The sequence below is a fragment of the Callithrix jacchus genome, chromosome 13, assembly GCF_049354715.1.
Source record: "Callithrix jacchus isolate 240 chromosome 13, calJac240_pri, whole genome shotgun sequence".
NCBI lineage: Eukaryota > Metazoa > Chordata > Mammalia > Primates > Cebidae > Callithrix > Callithrix jacchus.
Window position 1 is genome coordinate 101,245,847 of NC_133514.1, and position 21,521 is coordinate 101,267,367.

Here is a 21,521-nt window from a genome sequence, read left to right on the forward strand (position 1 = left end):
CCTTGACTTCAAGATGCTTACAGTCAAATAGAAACCTTAAAATTTCTCCTGGTCAAGGTTTTCTTGGGATAACTGCAACCAAATGAATGAGCAGCTGTCTAATAAATGAAAATTACTCTTGTCACTTTCCTTAACTTTATGTTAATTGGTAACAGGTCATAACATATGGGAATTGCTTATGCTTCTGAGTTTTAGTCTTTTAAAAATAGGTTTAGATATTATATCACGTTCATCACGTTAGACACACATAACATAAAAGGTTTTATATGTATTGTAGCTCCTTCTGAGGGTCACCTATGTGAATGTTTAAAAAAAAAAACGAGAAGATGCTATAGAAAGCACTAGAGAAGCTGTCAAATGGTTTGTGAGACAAAATGAAACTCTCCAACTCTGAAATCCAACAGAGTATGATGAAGAAAGGGAAAAAAAATTGATCAAAAAATGGCAGGGGAGGAACTCAGTGCCCTACCAGGATTAAAGCAGAATGTGGATCAGATCCAGACACCTAAGAGTCTGTGAGCATCTCAATATGGGATGCTTGGGTTGAGAGTTCAACTCATTGAATAAATTTTATCAATAACCACAAGATATTCTAATATCTACAAAATAGAGTAATTGGTGTAGAATCAGTTGAAGGTATTCTCTTTATTATGTCTTATTTATGTTTCCTGCTTTTGAGGTTATTCGTCCTTTTAATTAATTCCTAATGAACTAATATAGTTTTGCGGTCACCAGCTTCTGGCTAGTACATGCACACTTGTGGGTTGGTAGGAGAATGAGCAGTAAAGCTCTGAACTAATAAGCCAAATAGTCTGTTGTATTCACAAATGGCCAAAAGTATAACAGAGATTAAAGAAAGGTAAATAAATATAGCCACCTGGCAAAAATATTTACCCTTTTTAAAATGATGGAAGTTATATATAGAAGAAATGTTTTTGGTAAAAATATTTGAAAGTTTGTTTTATAATCATAAGCTTGGGTTATTTTGACTAGTGTGTGTGTGTGTGTGTGTGTGTGTGTGTGTGTGTGTGTGGTGGGGGGAGGGAAAAGGAGGGAGGCAGGCAGCTGTCAGGGACTGTGGATTGTGTCAGGAGAGGAAAATGAGATGATTAAGTTAGTAAGAATAGAAAACATGTAGGAAGCCAGATCTTGAAATTTCAGGGCTATTCATTAGTCATTAGTTAAAGGTTTAATGGGGAAATGGTAGAAACCACCAGTAATTAAGAAATAAAATTATTGTTAAAAAACTGTCACAAGCAGCCCAGATGCAGTGGCTCTCACCTGTACCCCCAGCACTTTGGGAGGCCAAGGTGGGCCAATCACCTGAGGTCAGGAGTTTGAGACTAGCCTGACCAATATGGTGAAACTCTGTCTCTACTAAAAATACAAAAATTAGCCAGGCGTGGTGGTGCGTGCCTACAATTCCAGCTATTTGGGAGGCTGAGGCAGTAGAATCTATTGAACCGGGAGATGGAGGTTGCAGTGAGCTGAGATCGCACCACTGCACTCCAGCCTGGGCAACTGAGTGAGATTCCATCTCAAAAAAAAAAAAAAAGGCAAGAACAAAAAACCCCCAAACTTTCAGCATGAGAGTAGCTGGCTTCAGCTCAGAAACATCAGTTTGAAGATTATACCAAGTTTTACAGTCAAATGTAATCAGTTTACGGAGCTGGGTTTGCACAGGTCTGAACCTCCCTTCCTCAGGTGTAAGCTCTTGGAGGCAGCATGCCACTTAAGGTGCAGGGGAATTTATCTTTGCCAGACATGGTAACATATCCATAGAGATCTGGCACGACAGCTTAAGATATGTGGGAGAAATAATATGCAAAAAATGGAAGGAGCACAAGTAAGAGAAGAGAAATCCACAGAAGTGGTAAGTAACAGAATTGTTGCCTGAGGTTGGAAGCATTAAGTGTGTGGGTGTTTGTGGGAGGCATGGTGGTCTCCTGGTCCTTGATCTCATTGGGCAAATATCACAGCACGAACATGCAGGCGGGAATCAATTGCATTCCCACCTGGGTACCTCCATAGGCTGTTGGGATATACCACTTACTACAGTGTGATGGAATTTGGGGCGATCCAAAGGCACTCAGTTCTCCCACCCATCCTAGGCACAGGAAAAAGCCCCTTGAATCATGCCTCCCTTCTTGTCCTTTGCGTGGTGAAAATGCACGTTTTCTCATCTACTCTTCTCTCTTTAAGCTTTAGCATACGGTTGTTTGCTAAGAATGGAATCAGAACATTTTCACCAGGAAGTGAAAGTTAAAGTGCTTGAGAAAGATACAAGGATATCTAATAGTTCCAACCAGCGCCCTTTTATATTTTCACTGTGACGAGTAGCTGTATGTCATGGAACCTTAGAAAACAGATTATTCCATTTAATTTTCACAGATGAAAACCACAGTGCTGGGTGGGGGCCAGGCAGAGGGAAATCAACCAAATACCTCATTTTAAAGATTTGGGTTTTTTTCTGGGAAATTGCAAACCGTGCTTGTTTCTAGCCAATGCAGGGACCTTGACACTCTTTTACTTACAGTTCTGGAGCTGTAGATTTCTCCCTGAAGACTGGGTGAAGGCAGGCAGGGTTACATGCGTAGCTGGGGGTGAGGGTGGATGGCCTCAGGGTTATTACTTCTAGTGTAATAGGAATATCTGAAGGTACTTGGGCCGTTGGTCTTGTGCAGAACAGCCATTAGGTTCTAAGAGACTTGATAGCCGAGGGCCCCTGGGTCCTGTTCCACCTTTTTAACATTTCTGTGCCTTAGTAGGGCAGTACCGTGCCCATCTCCCAGTGATGTTTGGGGTATGGTTACACCCTTGGCTGTGAGTACCGTGCCCATCTCCCAGTGATGTTTGGGGTACAGTTACACCCTTGGCCATGCCTCTGCGCTCACTCACGTGTGTTGTCTGAAATCTGGCTCTTGATCAGGATCTGAGGTTGCTTACTCAGGATCCAATTCAGGTTTCTTATTCATGGTAAGTGGAATTTTGGAACTTTCTCCCAAAAAGTTGACATAACTTAAAGAGAAGGAAGGTATATTGAGACCAGCCTGGCCAACATGGCGAAACTCCGCCTCTCCTAAAAATACAGAAATAGCTGGACATGGTGGCGAGCACCTGTAGTCCCAGCTACTCAGGAGGCTGAGGCAGGAGAATCACTTGAACCCTCGGGGCAGAGGTTGCAGTGAGACAAGATCATGCCACTGCACTCCAGCCTGGGTGACAGAGCGAGACTCTATCTCAAAAAGAGCAGAGTCGTATTATTTTCCCACTGGTCTCAGAAACCCTTGAGAACATGAAATGGTTTATACCACCAAAGAGTTCCTGTTATAATGGGGTTTAATATAATAGTAAAATTTTATTCACTGGGATTCACTCAGGGGAAGGTTTTCAGGAACAAAGTGAAACAATTAAATATTAACGTTGTCATTTTGGTTTTAGTTTTTATAAGGACTTATGGTAGCAATCCAAATAGAAGCATTTGCTCTAACTAACAGATAAATTATTAGCACGTTGGTTGTTTACATATGAGTCAGGGCGTCTAAAATTCGTTACCATAAGTAGGTTGAACCTCCTTCTCAGCCTGTTGTCATACAGTCTAAAAATGGAAACATGAGTCCAAACTCTTTCCAGATCATAAAAATAATTCTGAATTAGTAGAGCATAAATGAATGTGATTTTATTTGAGTGTCATTTTCAAGTTCCCCAGGCCAGGTTGAGACCTTTTAAGTCTTCTAAAAATTCCCTGCAGTGAGGATTAAGAAAATAGTAGCAGCTTTGCTTCTAGCCTTAGACAGTTTTCTAATGAGGTCAGAGCCTCTCCCCCTGAGAGAAGCAGACTCCCTTTGCCCCTTCAGCATTGGTTTTTGAGAATTGCTGTCTGAAGCTATCACATAGACAGGGTCACTTCTTAAAATGGTACATTTCTGAACCTGGAGAAAGAGTGGGATCTGAATGACTGGCCCTTCTGATTAACAGAGCTGTAGATCAAGCTGTGCTGAAATGTTCCACAGATATATTAAGCCACATTTATGCATGAGTGAGCTCACTGTCGTGACATGGGAGTGAATCTTTGCTGATTCAAGATCCTGGGGTTCCTTCGAGTTGGAACACTGTCCTGATTCTAGATAGTTAATAGCAGTTTTAAAATTAGGTTAAATGTAGTTCGACTGCAGGATTAATTCTGATGGGAATTTTTTGTTTGTTGGTTGGTTAGTTATTTTAAGCCTGCATCTGAACCCAAACATTTTTCCTAAAATGTGAAATGAAGAGTGAAAACCTAACAATAGGATAAGAAAGATGATAGATAAGAGAAAATAGTTCAAACTTGGCCTGCACTCAGGAGATGGAAACAGTTCCTCCCCATCCTCCTGCCTCTCTTCCTCCTCCCTCTTCCCCTGCCCCCTCCTCCTCTTCTTTCTGCCCACCCCGTCCCCGTCCCCACTGTGGCCAATTTATTCATCCCCCTCCTCTTTTAGAATGACAACAACTAGCCTATTAGTTCCGTTGCTTACTTGCCTTGTGACTCATAACATTTTCATCTTAGGTATTTTTCTTTCTTGGTCTTGGTAAAAATTCTAAACATTGTAGAGCATATCACCTGGAGAAAAGAACTACTTTCATTATTAATTAAGGCAAAAAACAAAGAATTGAGTCTGCATCCTAAGAAATTATAAAAAGATCAACTAATCAAAAAATGTAAAAACTAGGATGGAGGAATTAGGAGATGATAAGATTTAAAAGTTAAGGAAATCCAATAGCTGGCTACTTGAAATGACCTATGAAGTAAACTCTCATCATCCTGACTTAGGAACAGAAAGAAATCATCCTAACTTAGAAATATAGATAATAGGAATGAGAAAGGAGACACAGAGAGGTATCAGTAGACTTCATAGAAAAACATTACATATAACACATTTGAAAATATAGGGTGGACTTCTCAGGAAAACACAAATTACCAAAGTTGATTTAAGAAGCATGGAAAAGTTGAATAGACCAATTACTATAGAAGAGATAAGAATGATGAGCAAAAGTTATCATTGAGAAAGGCACCAGGAGTCCATGGATTTCCAGCTGAGGTTGTTTTTTTTTTTTTTTTTTTTTTTTTTGGAGACGGATGGAGTTCAATGGTGCCATCTTGGCTCACTGAAACCTCTGCCTCCCAGGTTCAAGTGATTCTCCTGCCTCAACCTCCTGAGTAGCTGGGATTACAGGCATGTGCCACCACCGTGCCTGACTACTTTGTATTTTTAGTAGAGATGAGGTTTCATTATGTTGGTCAGGCTGGCTTGAAAAATAGAAAATTTGAGTGTTATTTTTACTCTTATAAAATATGGAAAGGTTCCCAGTTTATTTTTTAAAACCAGCAAAATTTTAATTTAAAAATCTGATAAATTAAAAATATAAAAGTAAAGCAATATTATTTACAAAAGTAAATGTAGAAATTTAAAATAATTTATTAAAAAATAGACTCTAGTGCATCAAAAGGCTAGTGCATTATAATAAGTATTTTCCAGTAAAACCAGGGTCATTAACTATTAGAAACCCATCACTATCATTGATTGTTAATCATGTAGAAGGAGAAGAATGTATTTCTAAGTCAGGAGAGGGTAGAAAGCTATTTGAAAAAGTTTAGCAGCCATTCCTAATATAGTACAACCTCAGAAAGTAAACTAGGGATGAAAATAAATTACCTAAACATAAAGGCCATATGTATGTACACACACACACACACGCACGCGCGCGCACACACACACACACACAGCAAATACTTCCTAAAAGAACACTAAAACTACTCAATTAAAATTAGGAACGAGAGAAGAATGTCATCTTTTACAATTATTATTTAATATTATCTTAGAGGTTCTTATGAGTGGAGTAAGACAATGAAATGTTTATATGTCTAGAAATCACAAGAGCCTCTAGTAAAAAATCTAAAATCAAAAGAAGAAATTGTCAAGGTAGCTGGACAAAAAATATGTCCCTAGAAATCATCTTCTCTGTGTTTAGAAGGTAAGCACCTAGAAATAGAAGTTAAGTATTGCTTTCATGATAGCAGCAGATAACCTAGGAAGATACTGAACTGATACCCATAACCTTCATAGTGAAGAATGTGAAATATAATCTAGAGAAATTAAAACACATAATCTCTGAGTGTATCTTATTACAAAATTAATAAGTAAATTTCTTGTGATTCCAATTAGAATTTCCAAAGTGGTGGGTTTTCTTTTTAGTTGAATAAAATAATCCTGAAGTCTTTATAGAAGAATAAATACATACTACCTGAGAGGAGCCAAGACAAATATGGAAAAGAAAACCAGTGAGGGCAGATTTGGCTTACAAGTGATGACAGCATGCTAAGAATAAGAAGTCTTCGTGATCAAAGCAATGTGGTATTGATCCAGAATTACATAAATAGTTCATTGGAACAGACTTGAGACTCTAGGACTGTGTCTCATTAAGTAAGAGAGAGAATGTATAACAAGATGATAGTTCAGTACTGCTGAGGATGGCACTGGCATAACCAGATCTTTATCTGGAGTGGGGGTGGGGGGAACAGCCCAGACCTTTATCTTACATCATGATCAGTAATAAATCCCAGAATCTTCAAACACTTAATAAGCAAAGCAACTTTTACAAGAAAATGTAAGAACCTACTTTGTATAATCTTGGAGTGAGGGAGTATGTTTAAGCAGAATTTGATATGCACAATCTACAGAAAGAGACACAATTTGAACATATATTTTATTTGTTTATTCTTTGAGATGGTCTCACTCTGTCAGTTGGGCTGCAGTGCAGTGGCATATTCAGGGCTCACTGCAGCCTTGACCTCCCAGACTCAGGTGATTCTCCCACCTCAGCCTCCCAAGTAGCTGAGACTACAGGCAAGACCTACTGTATCAGTCAGTTCTCACATTGCTAATAAAGACATACCTAAGACTGTGTAATTTATAAAGAAAAGAGGTTTCACAGTTTCACATGGCTGGGGAGGACTCACAGTCATGGCTGAAGGTGAATGAGGAGCAAAGTCACATCTTACGTGGCAGCAGGCAAGATAGTGTGTGCGGGGGAATTCTCCTTTATAACTGTCAGATTACATGAGACTTACTGTCATCAGAGTAGCATGGGAAAAAACTGCCTCCTTGATTCAGTTGCCTTCCACCAGGTCCCTCCCCATGACATGTAGGGATTATTACAATTCAAGGTGAGATTTGTGTGGAGACAGGCTTTTACCATGTTGCCCAGGCTGGTCTTGAACTCCTGGGTTCAAGTGATCCACCCACCTCAGCCTCCCAATGTACTGGGATTAACAGGCATGAGCCACCACACCTACCCTGAATATATATTTTAACATATATTAAAACTTTTCTATGGTAAAAGATATGTGATTAAGTTATAGATCAAGGAGGGATATTTGTAACAGACATGGGGTACTATCTATAGTAAATAACTTGCAAATTAAGAAAAACACAAAGGAAAAATGGATAAAGAATACTAATATGGAATTCACAGATAGTAAATGTAGACAACCAGGAAACCTATGAAGAACAGTTCATTTTTGCTAGGGAAAGGCAGATTAAAACAACAATGAAATGTTACTTTAAACCCATCAGATTGGAAAAAATAGAGAAAAATACCACTTTTTGATAGCAAGGATGTAGTGGAAGTGGTAAGTGGTATTATTTCTCATAATACTAATAGAAATGTGAATTATCATGGCCTTGTTTGTAAAGCAGATGGGAGTGTATATTAAAAATAAAAAACGACTTATACCTTTCTTCTAAGCAGCCTTTGTCCTCGGTGTCTTTTAGAAATAAAAGCATGTGCAAAGTCATATGGCTAATGATGTTTATTGTACCATTATAGTGGCAAAATATTGAAAATGTGAAAGCTCATCAGTTGAAAAACGGCCAGTTTATAGACTATTTGTGGATTACTTGTATGTAACATTAAGAGAGTACTGGAGCTGGTTTAAAGTTGGCTTTGGAGCACAGTTCTATGAGATTGTGATAAATGAGAAGCAATGTGTAGAAAAATATGTAATATCCAGTTGTAAAACAAAGACACATTCCTCCTGTGTCCATAGGTGTAAAGGTGTGAATGTGGAGAAAAAGATGAAAACGCTTCTTATGCATGTTAAGCAGGGAGCAGGGTGGAGGTTAATGTGGGATGATGGGAGAGTGGGGATGGCAGGGATTTCCAAGTCACCCACCAGTGATGAGGGTTAATCACATCCCATTTTTTCCTGTGAATAGCTGCAGCACTGTAGTTTGAGGTTAAAAATGCTGGCTCCTTCTCTTAAGTCTTGATTTGTTTTTCTTTAAAAATTTGACTCTGTTCTTGTTTTGATGTGCTGATACCCTCTTAGATTTTACGAGCATATTAATTGTGCGTATTTAACATTCTTCTTTGGTTTATTCTGAAACCCCATTTGCCTGCCCCTTTCACATCATTGACGGTTCTTGGTGGTCTGCTAGTCTTTCTCTTTGTGCCTCCTGTTGCCCTCTGTTCACTGGCATATGCCAGGTCAAAGCAATATGTAGGGCCTGGCAGGATGGGCCAGGAGGCAGCCTTTTTGGTGTGGCTCCGTACGTGGGCCGTACGTGGGCCTCCTTACTCTCTTGAGCTGCCTGCACTGCAGTCTTTGCAGTCTTAGGACCACACTTCTGCTTTGGCCCACGTGAAGTGCAAGGTAGCAATGGGAAAAGCAGAGAGGAAATGAAGTTTTCTGATAAATCACCTGATCACTGCCCCAGGTTTAGTCACTCTAGCCCCTTGGATCTCTTGACTTCATCTCTTTACTTGTTTCTTTTGAATTTCTGGCATCTGTAGAATACTGCTTGTGCAGCAGTCCCCTGGTTCTGCTTTTCTTTCAACCCTAGCCCAGACTGTTCATTTGATGATACTGTGTCTTATTTTCCCAAGATTCTTATGGATGTGATATTTAGTCTGAATCAGAGAAAGAGAGAGGTAGAAATGTACACTCAGAGGGCCGCTTGGATGGAAACTTCTATTGATCTCTCCAAGCCTTAGTGGGATCGTCTGTAGAGCAGGGATATCAGTGCCTATCTGTTACTGTTAGGGCTACTGTGAAGATTAAGTGGTGCTCTTAAAAGACTTACAACAGTGCTGTCATAAAGTAAGGATTCCGTAAGTTTAGCTGCTTTGTGTGTGCGTGTGTGTGTGTTTTAAATGGGATCTTGCTGGAGATAGTAGATTGCAATGGAGCATTGGTACCAGTTTTTTCCCTAGTTGATAGATCTAGGATGTCTTCTGATGCCTGACATGTTTTTAAAACTCTATGATGTTTCTTTTCTTTTTGAGACAGAGTCTATCTCTATTGCCCAGGCAGCAGTGCAGTGGCAAAATCTCAGCTCACTACAGCCTCTGCCTCCCAGGTTCAATTGATTCTTCTTCCTCAGCCTCTTTAGTAGCTGGGACTACATGCATGCACCACCACACTCAGCTAATTTTTGTATTTTTAGTAGAGACAGGGTTTCCCCGTGTTGGCCAGGCTGATCTTGAATGCCTGACCTCAAGTGATACCCCTGCCTTGGCTTCCCAAGTGCTGTGATTGCAGGTGTGAGCCAAAGCACCCAGCTGGGTGTTTCTTGATGTGTCTATGTATGAAACTTTCTGTAGCTAAATTCTCATAGTTGAATCCCTGGATCAAAGAATAGGAACATTTACAATGTTCATAGACATTGGAAAATTGCCTTCTATAGTACTGCACTGGTTTCTGCTGGCTGTAGTGCTTGATGAGAGTACCAGTTTTCCTGTGGTTAAACATTAACCCATTTTATCAATCTTTTCATCTCTGACATTATGGAAGGTAAAAACATCTCATTTTATGTCTTCAGTCAATGAAGCCAAGTTTCTCTTTGTGTATCTTTATTTCCATTTTTATTCAGTGGCAACTCACATCCTTCTGTCAGTTTTTCCTTTGACTTATTAATTTTTCATTGCTTAATAAGAATTCTTTGTAAAATGGACGTTTAACTCCTCATCTGTTTTATGATTTTCTCGTTTGATTTTTTTGAATATCTTGTACACCTTTTAATTTTAACATTGTGCTTTTGTCTTTTCTATGGTGACTTGGAAAGCTAACAGCTACTTACAGCATAATTTCCTTCTGTTAAAAACAAGAAGGGATTTTCCCACCCTGATTGTGAAGATTGTACATTTTTCTAAGTCTGAAAATAGAGGAAAAAAACAACAGAAAGAACATCAGTCACTCTTAATATTTTGGCATTTTCCTTTTAGTTGTCTTTTAGGAGAGAATGTTTATATACACTTAACATCATAACATAGATATAGCCTCTTTTGGTCGTTTATTCCAATATGTAATATATGACAGTTTCTGAATGTACAATATCTTATTTAATCATATCTGTTAAGTTTGTTTTCAGTTTTTCATTTAAGAGAGAAGGATACTAGGTGTATCTTTGTGCAAAACAAGATTTTTTTTTTTTTTTAAGTTGGATTCTGTTCCTATGATACCTCCCTGGAAATGGGATGCCTAAATCAAGGAATATTAGGATTTAAATACTCTTGGTACAGATTACCAATTTACTTTCCTAAGGTGTGGGACTAGTTTATGTTGCCATCAGCACAAAGACTCACTGTGCTATCATCGGAAGAGAAGAGAGCTGCCCTGAAGATTTGGGGGAGGAGCATTCATGGAGAGGTGTGTGAAAGTGAGTTTGAGAGGTTTGAGAAGCAGCCAGGAGGTGAGTGGGGCTGGGGAAGGGAGAGAGTTCAGGGGAGAAGGCTGGAAGTGAGGTTAAAGGAGCCATGGCTGTGTGGGTGCTGGGAAATTTGTATTTCCTGCTTAAGGTTGTGGTAAGCCAGCCTGCAGAGTTGCAAGAAAGGAGTGGCTTTGTGTGATTTATTGTTGCAAGTGAGAGTGGCCCAGAGGCCAGTTAGGAAGCTGTTGCAGAGGCTTAAGTGAGAGAGGATGGTTTGAACACCAGAATGGAAACATCCAGCATAGAGAGGAGGAAATGGTAGGGGATTAAATTTGGGGATGGGGTCCTTAGGACCTGCTGATAAACTGGATGTGTAAGAGAGAAAGGGAAGAGCAGAACTGAGGAAATTTCCTCTTGAACTGGCTGGGGGCCACTGAGTTGGGACGGATGTGTTTGGGAGTGGTGCAGAGGCAGAATCACTGCTCCTTTTAGGTCTAAGGTGTCTCTTAGACCTCCAAGCAGAAATGTGAAGATGATGGTAAAGGAGAATGGAGTGCAAAAGAGAGGCCAGAGTTGCCAGGCTTTTGGGAGTCATTTGCATTTAGATGGACTTTCCAGCCTAAGAGACTGGAAGACTTCACTAAGGTTGAGGTCTTTCTTTCCTGTGAAAATGTGATCAGGATCCTAAGTAAGAGCCCTAAAAATTAAACATTAGGAACACAGGGTTTCATGACTTAGGAAGTATCTCCAAGCTGCCAGGTTCTAAATGCTTTGAGGATATAAATCCTTGGGTCTTGTTGAGTGCTTTGAGCAGAAGAGGTGCATCTTACTGTGTTTACTGAATGACGTTTAAAGAGTCCTTTCCCCCTTCTTGATGAAACAATTTGCTTTTCAGACGCTTTGATAGAGTGAGTTGATTGTAGGACCTTATGAAGCATGTAAATCACACATTGTCCTTTTATTAAGGCATTGGAAGAAAAAGCTAACTCAAGTTAGGAGGGATTTAAGACCCTGTGAGGAACTTCAAGCCTTTATGTGGTTCTCACCAAACCTTGCCTGTGTTATGTAAAGATTTTTGCCTGTGTCATGTTATCCTTGTTTTGTTCAATTTATTCCTCCCCCTCCAGGTGTCCTAGTTTCTCCTCTACTGTAGCTGGTTTTAAACTAAATAGAAAAACTTGGGTCTCCTCCACCCTCAGCATCTGAATTCTTCTCATTTGGTTACTCACTGTTTTAAAATAAGCGATATAGTACATTCTTAGCAGTTTGTTTATTTTTAATTTTATTTTTTATGGAGACAAGGTCTTACTCTGTTGCCCAAGAGTGCAGTGCCACAGGGTGATTGCAGCTCACTGCAGCATTATAAACTCTTGGGCTCAAGCAATCCTCCTGTCTTAGCCCCCCAAGTAGCTGGTACTACAGGTGTAAGCCACTATGCCCAGATCATCTTAGCAATTTTTAAATAACATTTTTTTCCAATTATAGCAGATGTAGACATTGGAAAAGATAAAACATAAAGCATTGATCTACCTGTACAGCCAAATACCGAGAGGGATATAAATTGGTTACCATTTCATTTTATTTCTGTCCAGTCTTTTGGCTATATTTATATTTATGTATATGGAAATAGTTTATGAATTTGGGATCATACTATGATACTGGTTAGAATGATGCTTTTTAAACTATTTTACTGTAGGCATTTTATGATAGCTTGTAATGTTATTTTTAAAAACATACTTTTTGAAGGCTGCAGAATATGGATAAATTCTTGATGACTTTTTAGAGGAAAATATCAAGATGATCTCACTAACAAATCCTAAGATTAAAAACAAAAGCAAACGGAATACAAAAGCTGACCCATCTTTGGAATACTACTATGAAATTCCAATTTTATGTTCTTACTAAAATCCTGTTTTGAATGAAATCAGTCTTCACGCTTTTCTTATTCCTTTTGGCTGTGTTGCCTGCAATTGAATTCACTGTTTTTATATACTTCCTTTGCTTTGCATTGGAACATGCCGATCCATTGTGACCCTCTGTGGTATTTCATAAAACCACACCCTGCAAACCGCCCAGTCTTTTAAGTGTAGTAAACAGTATTGAGCAATTTTTTTCGGTAATATTGTCAGACGTGTTAGGTGCCATCCAACAATGGCTTATCACTTACATTTAAGTGTAAGTCATATGCAATTAAAGGAATGTCATGACTTTTTAACTTTATTTTGAAATTTGAGCTTAGAAAAAAATCCCCAAGGCATGTGAGCAAGAGTGAAAGCATCGTCTCCTACTGCCCCTGGTCTTCCCAGGTGCCCCGTCCGTGACCTCTTGTTGGTGGGAGAGGGTTATGAAAGTTCCAGGGAGGCTGCTCTTCCCTCCGTTCCTTTTGCTCATTGCATTCTGCCCAGATTATAAAACTGAAGCATCTGTCTCGAGACGCCAGCAACTTTCTCTTGGTCAAACCCAGACTCATAGAATCCCCCACAACCAAGGATTGCCCAGCCACAAATTATCAGTGGTGGCCCAGTAAAAGAAAGCCGGTTTTAGGCTGAGTCCAGAACCTGGCCATCTTCCATTGGTTATCCCAATATGTGAATCTGTGTCTCTTTTCACTGTAGCCTGGTGATCATGGTGGCAGTCATTTGGGGACACTAGTGAGGTTAGAATAACTTCAGGCTTCCCTCATGAATAGTGTTGGAGGAGGAGTGGTTACCACTGGGTTGGAGCTGGTGTGAAGGTTGAGTCTACTCTCTGGCATCTATCCCTAGATCATGGTGCTGCTTTGATTGGGCCCTGACTTTGTCCTTTAGACAAAAGGAATTTAAGACTTCTAGCATTCCCTCCAGGCTTAACATTTTTTTGTTGAGGGCTGATAGTCACTGACTACTTTCAGTTGCATTTTAATGGAAGTTTGGCAGAAGCTGATTTCTCTGGGTTAGGGAAAATGACATAGGTTTAACAGAGAGGTGGATGTATGCCACTTGTTTAATCAGTTTGCCAAAATAGAGGTGGCAGAATTGGAGTTGGAAAGATCAAATGTAGCCTTTTTTCCTTCCAGAATGAGGTTTTTCTGTGCGTTTTTTTGAGGCAGAACCTCGTGGGACAGGATGAAAGTGAGCATACCCGAGTGAAGTGTATGGTTATGGGGAAATGGTTATTGGAAATCTCAATTGTCTCAACTTTCTTACATTAATTTTCAGAGGGTGACAGTTGTGTAATTAGTGTTGTAATTGTTTGCCAGGGCTGTCATAACAACGTAGCACAGATTGGGTGGCTCAGATACCACAAATTTGTTTTCTCAGAACTCTGGATGTCTGTAGCCCGAGATGAAGCAGGGTTGGCTGCTTCTGTGGCCCCTCTTCTGGACCTGCAGATGGCTTCTCTGGGTCTTCCCAGGTCATCTGTGTACCTGTCTGTGTCCTAATCTCCTGTTCGTGTAAGGGCACAGTCATATGGGATTGGAACCCACCGACTGACCCCATTTTAACTTAATTACCCCTTTACGTATCCTCTTTCTGAATACAGTCAGAATCTGAGGTATTGAAGACTTGCACATAGGAATTTTGGGCAAATACAATTTAGCCCATCACAGTCAGGTAGCATTTGGTAGGAAGTATAGGTGCTTTTTATCTTTAAGGGAATAGGCAAATTGTTAAAAAAAATAAAAAATAAAACTTGTTCAACTTGGTTAGGTGCATTTTCTTACAGCATATTGTCGTTTTTATTTTTTACCTTCCAGCCAGTGTGTAAATTGGAAACACTGTAGCTCAATTTGATAGTTTTAAACATAATAGAAGATGATGGAAATGCTGTTCTTAAATTTAGTCTGTTGGGCACTTGTGTGTCCTCAACTGCTGAAGACTAAAAACTTGAGATGTTTCTCTTGTTTTAAGAATTTGACTGAAAACAAGCTGGGCACATTGGCTTATACCTATAATCCCAGCACTTTGGGAGGCCGAGGTGGGTGCATCACTTGAGGCCAGGAGTTCCAGACCAGCCTGGCCAACGTCACAAAACCCTAAACAAAAATTAGCCAAGCGTGGTGGCTCACACCTGTGATCCCAGCTATTTGGGAGGCGGAGGCACAAGAATTGCTTGAACCTGGGAGGCAGAGACTGCAGTGAGCCGAGATTGTGCCACTGCACTTTAGCCTGGGTGACAGAGCAAGAGCCTGTCTTAAAAAAAAAGGACTGAAAATCGTTGGCCCCGTCCCCCGTCTAGTTGAACCCTGGTGCCCACTTGCTTCTCTTCGCCTTCAGCAGTCCTCCCAGCCTCGAGGATCGTGATCCGTTAGTCTGGAAATCTCAGCGTCTGAGCGCTGGGGGGAAGTTAGTTTACTGGGTTTTGACATGCCAGGAACACTTCATGAGTGAGCATGCCACCAAATTTGAGTGAGTGCATGTAGAAAGTTAGCTGTTTGCTACAACTGGGGATACTTCCTATTAGAGCCACATCTGCTGGGGTGGAGGCCTGCATGGGTTGGAGAGTAGGGTGTGACTTCTTCCAGCTAGAGGAAAATAGCATAGTGCCCCTCACAGAGAGAGAGTGCGTGTGTTTGACCGGCTCTTAGAATTTCCTTAGAGTAAGGGTGGTCAGGTTGCCAGACTACCCCTAAAATGAGGACCTGGTGCCCCCAGGAACCAGGGCAGAGCTCCACTGGCACCTTTATGGCCCTGATTTACACTTAAGGGCACACAGCTGGGATCTGAAAACTGGGACTGCACTGCAGAGATTGCGGATTTACACGGCAGAGCTGTTTCTCATCTGACAAAGAATCCCCTACCGATTCTGTTTGGGGCTATAATTTGTATCATAATTATTTTTGTTCCTGCTTTTTTCCCCCTCTCTTCAAGACCATAAGCTTTTGGAGGACTAGGAAGTTGTGTTCTCGTCTGTCAAGTTGGGGCCTCGAAGGCCAGAACCTCAGAACCTAGAAGCTGAGTTAGTTTGTGGAAGGGTGAAGGGCTGACTTCTACTGTCGGAAATCCCAGAATCTCTGATCTGGCTTTAAATAAGCAAAACAGCCCCACCAGACTTACAGTCATCCACAGAACCCTGCAACCTCTGTTAGTGCCCATCCTGTGTGATGAGCCCACTGACGACTTCATTTGAGAAGAGATGCCTCAGGAACAACTGCAGGGAACCTGGAGATAAGGCACCAGGTGATGATGTAAGCTAATTGCTGAGCTGGGTGGAGTTACTTAACCTTAGGGTAGTGGGTGGAGCTTGACGCAACTCCCTTTTCCACCAACAAGCATTTCTTTCTACCTGTCATTGAAGTGAATCATCAGTATAAGTAGAGAGCTGGGTGCATTCCTTCTCAGTTGTGTTAAAACTTGCTGGTATTCCCCCGGTATCAGCAGAGGTGTGTACAGACACTGCTTTAAAACTGGGAAGGAGGAAGACGAGGCCAGGGAGCCAAAGACTCACCGGGGTAGATTTGCAGCAACGCTAGCTCACCTGAACCCTTTCCAGCCTTGTTTTTCATCAGCCTTGAGGAAAAATATAGGTAAGAACAAAGACACCACTGTATGTTCGTTATATGAATGCGTAACATCTGCTCTTGGCACGGAGTTTGATTTTGGTGTAGTACTCTTTTAATGTCAGTGGCATAATTCTAGCACATAGCAAGGTTTTCCATTTTAAATGCTTGTCGGTGTTTGGAGTTAGCTGTAATTGGTCAATTTTACTCTCCTTGTGTTTAACAAGAACGATAGGCAAAGAATGAACTTTGAGAAGAATTGGGATCTGAATTCTGATCCCCTATTCTTTGCTGCTTATCTTTCTTGACTTTAGAAAAATACACAGATTTTATTCCAAAAACCAAAGCAATAATAGATGCTTTTATTTTTGAAAATAATGGAAAATAGAGACCATGTAAGTTCTATGAATGCTGTTTTCTACTTTAGAAATCACAGATTGAGGAGGAAACAACTGTGTTTTCCTTCCTGTTCTGTTTCGAATCTCAGTATTTCTGCCTTAGAAACCTCCTGGAGAAGAGGGAGATACCAGCTCTACTTGGTTTCGAGTGAAATACCATCTTAGGTCATAAAATAGTTTGCTTGGAGAATAATTCATGGCTTATATGTGAATTTTTGGTTGGTGGCAAAAGAAATCTTCTCTTCCTCAGTATGAGTAATTTGGCTTACATGATTTATACTGAATTTTATTATTGTTTTTTTTTGAGAGAACGAAAGTCAAAGGCCAGAACATCTTCAACTGAGTTTTTCCTTCAGGTTTTCTATCAGTTTCCCACCTTTCCTACTCGTATATGTGAATATACTGTGTATGATTAACACGTGATTTTTCTGTTTCTTTGCTGTCTCATTTGATGATGATTCATAAACTGTTAGTTAACTAGTTGTAGTGTATCCATATGTTGACAAAGCTTGAAATAAATTTAAGGGCAGGCCACACCTTCGTATTGATGAGCCAGGTTACTTTCAGTAAAGTATTTTTGATGTCATGAAGTGTTAAGATGATTGAAATTCTAAGACAATAGAAATGTATCCATATGAAAGAAATATCAAAGCCTGCAATCAAACCTGAGTTACTCTTTAGTACTTACTTTGTAGCTGTGCTTTAATATGTATTCTTTAATACTTATTTTACATGAAGTGAAAGTACTTTACACATATTTGAATGAAATATTGCCAGTGAAAGAAACAAAAGCAAACAACTCGGTAAGGGAAGAGGGATTTTAAAGTTAAGTTTGTGCTGGCCCCAGGCTGGTGCGTTTCATTAGCAATGACCACAAAGAGAAAGAATGGCCATGGTGGTGGGTGTGTTTTCTTTTTCTTTTTTTAAATGTCTGTAAGGAGTAGAAAGTAAACTTTAATTCTTGTGGGAATCTGGTAAGATGACGCTGAAGTCAAGAAGAGAGGAAGAAATGCTTTTTATTTAGTTAAGAGGAAGTAAACCTCTGTATTAGTTACAGATGTTAGGCCTGAACCTTTTTTATTCCTATTGTTTTTATGAAAATTTGCCTTTTTAAATTAAATAAAGGTTTTTTGGAATCCTATATTGCAACTAAATGTGGATTTAAAACATCACATTTGGGACATTCTCTTGTCATTGTGGAATATAATGAAAAGATATAAAATGAAGGCAGGCATGAAATGATATGAATTCTGCTACTTGAGTATAGAAGTTTTATTCCAGAGTGGTTTGTTTGGTGGATATGGTGATGGTGGGGGGCTCTCTGTACTTATTAAGGCAAGTGCTAGAACAGGAGCTTCTGTGGTTTTGACAGTTCTGTTGGGATGGGAGAGTTGTTTGGGATCTTTTATGTTTCATTCCAGGCAATGTTTATTTTTTTCAGTCTGTACTTCTTAAGGTTTTACCAAGTCAATTTTCATGTGAAGCCATTTTCATATCGTTTCTCTCAACTTGATGGAAATCTTTTCCTTCTCATGTGCTTTGAGTTAAATGTGGTGCAATGTGCTAGTAACATATAGGGGGCTTTCCTTTCTGCATGTAGGCTTGAAGTGAGCCTGCCACTCCCTCACCTTGGATCATGGAGGTTTCAGAGGCTGTTGGCCTTCAGGGCAATGGTAGAAGCACATGTTCTCAGGTATTTTCTGAGTCTATTTTGACTGCGTTCCCAGTGGCCCAGAATTCCCAAAGGGTCACTCGACACACCCTCATCTACAGTAAATATTTGTGCTTCCTCTGTGCCTGGTCTGTGTACAGACCTGTGCTTGTGCTTCTCCAGTACCCAAGAGAACAGGTGGGCAGTGGGATGTGGGCAGGCATTACCCGGGTTGCCCCCCCCCCCCCACAGGGGCCACAGGAAGACCCCCCTGCCCTTCAGACTAAGTGGAAACAGAGATCAAGAAGTCAAGTGGACTCAGTAGAGTTTCACAGAATACATGGAAAAAGCACCGCTTTCAGTGATGTAAGCTGTCTTGTTCACTTCACTATTACTCATCTGGCCTGCGGCAGGTGAGAAGATCACATGCAATTATAAACAGCCTCCTCTGACTAAGGTCAGTGACTGGAAACCCTGTCATGTTATCAGAGGTCATTTGGTCATAGATTCTTGGGCAGAAGCCATTTAGAGCCTGGGGCCGGCAGTGGGGGTGGGGCATGACCTTTGAGCCCTTGCCAGTGCTGGGATTTGACCCCTTTTAGCTCAATTAACTGGGTCCAGGAGTTTATTTTGGCTGAGATCTGCCATGCTAAGTTGACAGGCTTGAGAATTGAAGGAAATCTCTAACTTCATTCAAGGAAATAGCATGGCAGGCTTTAAGGCATTTTGATATACTCCACTTTTTCTCTATTGCCCTGTTTTGTTGAGGTTTTCAGGGTCATCCTTGTTCTATCTGAGGTTAACCAGTGAGTGATGTATCTGAAAGAAATTTGTTCTCTTTGGACACTGTCCTGTGTGGTATTGTATTTGTGTAACTATTTAGCTCATTCAAAAGGCTGTTAAGTCACTTGCCCTGTTCATGACTTGAAAATAAGTTTTCTCTTTATTCTTTTAGTTACCAAACACTTACTAAGTGTCTCTTGTGCTAGACAAGGAGGGAGACATCCTTCTCCCTTTCACTTGCTAGTTTTTGTTGGGCTCATTTTTTCTTTAAGGTCAATTGTTCTTTTCCTCTTACTTTTGTATTCACTTGATTTGTTTATTTATTTTTAAATATGTACTTTAACAGCCTTGAGGCATTGGCCTGAATGAGGGTGGTGATCAGATTGGGAAAACGCCCCTTCATTTTGCTAGCTGGTTTAAAAAAATGAATTTTCTTTAAATTATTGTTCATTGATGGGGGCCGCCCACGCCAGGTGAGTGTTTCACTGTGTGTATGCCAGGGGAATCCTCTGTTCCTGGAAGAAAGCAAGTAACTTTGCTGGAAATGTTATGGAAGCTAAAGAGTACAAGTGTCAGAGAGAAAGGGGTGTGGGGGGGCGGGTAAGAGAGTGAGAAGACAAGACACAGTCAGGGCCCTGTCACCCGTGCAACACTGCAGATCCCTGGGGAGATGATACATTTATCCCTTTTTAGGGATATTGCCATTAAAATTTGATTTTGAGCATGACACAGAACTGAAAGCTTTTATGACAAAGCCAGCATCTCAGTTTAGCAATAACCAGGTTAGGGAAAAAACCCAGAAACTCAACAGTGAGATCAGCTAGCAATGTGGGTGGGGCAACCCACTGTCCCGTCTTGGGCGGGGAGCAGCCCCAGCCACTTCATCTGTCGTCTCCTGGGTTTTATCCACTTCACAATTTCATTTCCTTTCTGTTGTGCTTCTGCACATCTATATTTGGCTTTGCTTCTTATTTCTTAAGAGGGGGGAGAAGTGTGGGCAAGGTAAAATGCAGCTTGCAAGCTCCCAAATGGCAAGTGTACCAGTTAGAATCGAAGTGGCCTCCATGTATTCAGCAAAATGTACTGAGCCCCTCAGAGGCCACTGCTTGAAATACCAGTGCAAACAGAAGAAGCCAAAAGCACATTAGGCCCTGAGCCAGTGGCCTGCACAGCCATCTGCGACGACCTACATCTCTGCTTTCAGGGAACTTCAACCTAGTGGAGGAGACCCATAATAGCCAAGTCAACTGATAATATAATTAGTGGTAGTGTTGGGGGCCATAAGGAAATCAGAGTAAGGGCATCACAGTTGTGGGCGGATGATCTTTGGTAAGATGGCACATTTTTGTTTTCTTCTGCCTGGTATATCTCCTGACACTTTCTAATGTGTCTATTTTTGGTTAGTATGGAAGTTGTGGCTGACAGTAGGTTAGTGGTTAAAAGAAAAAAAAAGCCAACTTACTTTTAGAAGTCTTTAAAAATATCATTCTCATAGAAAGCTATAACCTCTTATGCCTAGAAGCATAAGTGGCTGTTGATTGTGGAGAATAAATGGATACTTCCTGGGAAAAATATTTCTACTCACCAAAGATGCGCAAGTCTCTTTTCATCTAATTAATATTGGAAACTAGAAACATCCACACCTATGGAATAGCCTCAGAGAGAATTAATTATTCTGCCCTCCAAAAAGTGTAGCAGTTTATACATAGCGGTCAAGGCCTGAACTTGAGGCTGTACTATTGAGGGCAAAAGTGCCTTTTATCCCCCAATTTTGTCATTTGCCAAAAGCAACTGTGTTTGATTAACTGACCTCCAATAGCAGAGCTCTATGTTTTCCCCCATCCCTAAGTCAAAATTGATTTTAGCAACCTATTGAACCAGGCTTGGCAAATGATTTTTTGCAACTATTGGATAAATATTGAGGGGGAGGATTGAACGGGAACACATATGCAGATCAACACCATCATGAGACCGATTACTTCCTAAATTTCTTAAATTTAGCACTGCTGAGAATAAAGCTGTCTTTTCTGAGTCTCTCAAGTGAGCAGGGGCGGGGAAGTTCCTGTGCTGTGCTTGGGGACAGGGAAGCCCTTGGGACCCACTGTGGTCTCAGTCTAAGCAGCTTCAGCAGCCTCAGCCCACCAAGTGCTGAGCACTGTGCCAGAGGGTGTACGACCCTCTCATCGCATGAGGCCTCACTGTTAGAGCTGGGAGAGATGACATCCAGTTGTTTTGAGTTGCACATGGCAGAGCTAGAAGTTAGGGTGTGTCAGACTCCAGACTCCATGATACCACTGTGTTACTCTGAATCCAGTCAACCACAGCATCCTTTAAAGAAAAGAGAAATCTGATCATTGTCAAATGTGCAATTGTTATATTTTTGTTAGAGTCCGCCTCTTCAGTGAACAATGTATTTCCTTCAAGCGGTGACTCACAGATTTCACGAAATCAGCAAGGTGCTTACCCTGCAGCCGGTACCTGCCTCCACATCCCCACATCAGTCCTCCTTGCTGTGCTTCTTG

At 40.7% G+C, this 21,521-nt stretch overlaps 1 protein-coding gene across 23 annotated transcripts in view; it reads left to right on the forward strand.

Annotated features, from left to right (window-relative positions):
* Window positions 1-21,521, forward strand: part of NEDD4L (NEDD4 like E3 ubiquitin protein ligase) — a 363,043-nt gene that overhangs the window by 162,115 nt on the left and 179,407 nt on the right. For 2 of the 23 annotated variants that reach the window (XM_078348231.1, XM_078348232.1), the window contains exon 1: window positions 16,008-16,194. The exons of the other annotated variants lie outside the window; for them this stretch is intronic. The gene's annotated coding sequence lies outside the window, so the exon portion shown is untranslated. Of the gene's footprint in view, window positions 1-16,007; window positions 16,195-21,521 lie in introns of those variants that run through there. 23 annotated transcript variants of the gene reach the window in all.